The sequence below is a fragment of the Hevea brasiliensis genome, chromosome 7 (assembly GCF_030052815.1).
Source record: "Hevea brasiliensis isolate MT/VB/25A 57/8 chromosome 7, ASM3005281v1, whole genome shotgun sequence".
NCBI lineage: Eukaryota > Viridiplantae > Streptophyta > Magnoliopsida > Malpighiales > Euphorbiaceae > Hevea > Hevea brasiliensis.
In genome coordinates this window covers 83855288-83856592 of record NC_079499.1, presented here as the reverse complement: position 1 = coordinate 83856592, position 1305 = coordinate 83855288, and the positions used below count along the sequence as shown (strand labels likewise).

At 39.2% G+C, this 1305-nt stretch overlaps 1 non-coding gene across 1 annotated transcript; it reads right to left on the bottom strand.

The window, feature by feature from the left end:
* Positions 1 to 829: 829 nt before the first annotated feature.
* Positions 830 to 936, bottom strand: LOC131181776 (small nucleolar RNA R71). Its single transcript, XR_009150254.1, has one exon. It is a non-coding gene; the product is annotated as a small nucleolar RNA R71 (small nucleolar RNA).
* Positions 937 to 1305: the final 369 nt, after the last annotated feature.

Sequence of the window (1305 nt, the reverse complement as noted above, 5' to 3'; positions counted from 1 at the left end):
TTAAAGTTAACAAGCTTCATTCTCTAAGTATTCGATAGCCTAGACAGTCAAAATTACTGTGTATATTGGTACTTGCTAAACAAAATTCCTCGTGGGAACGATACTCTACTTATCACTTTATTACTTGTTAGCAATCCGTGCACTTGCGGGGTTGTAAAACCAGGCGAAACAAGTTTTTGGCACTATTGTTGGGGATTTTGGTTTTAGTAATATTAAGCGATAGGCAATTTAGTTGATTTAGGCAATTATATTTATTATACAATTTTATTTTACTGGTTATATTTCTCTTCTTTTCTCTCAAGTGCCCGATCTAGTATATGACCAGAACAAGGCCAGAAGAAGAAATTTTGGACTGTGATCCGGAGATAAACAGGACTCTGAAAGCCATCAGGAGGGAAAGAAAACATCAAGAGCACAGTCAAGGAGACCCTAAAATTCCAACCATGGCCAATAATAATGACAGACCAAGACTCTTGAGAGATTACGAAGCTCCATCTGTCCATGAATTTCAGCCTAGTGTCACTAGACCCACAGTGGAAGCCAACAACTTTGAATTAAAACCAGCATGGCTCCAAATGATTCATCAAACCCATTTTACAGTTCACCAACAGAAGACCCAAACTATTACCTGTAGTGTTTTCTTGCCCTATGTGACACATTCAAAATGAATGGAGTGTTTAATTAAGCAAAAAGACTCAGAGCATTCCCATTCTTCCTTCATGACAGAGCAAGGAAGTGGTTACTTTCTCAACTAGCTGGAACGTTCACTACTTGGGAAAACCTCTCTCAAGCTTTTCTAGCAAGGTATTTTCCACCCGCAAAGACTGCAAAACTGAGACTTGAGCTCAACACATTTAGACAAAAGGAAGGAGAATCACTCTATGATGCATGGGAAATATACAAAGACCTGCAGAGGGAATGTCCACACCATGGTATAGAATATTGGCTATTAGTGCAAAATTTCTATAATGGGTTACTACCCTCTACAAGGAGCACAATTGATTCAGCTGCAGAAGGTGATCTAATGAAGAAAACAGTGCCACAAGCACTTGAACTTCTAGAAAGGGTAGCATACCATAATTATGATTGGTCAAATGAAAGAGGAAATGCAAGGAAAACTACAGGGGCCCTGGAAGTTGATGCCCTAAGCATGATAAATGCTCAGTTTGATCAGCTCACAAGGAAACTCGAAAAAATGCAAGCCAACGCAGTTGGTACAAACAGTCAACATGAAGACAGCTATGGAGGAGGATACATGAATTCAGAATATAGCAATTTCAATGAACCCTCCTCAGAACAGATAAA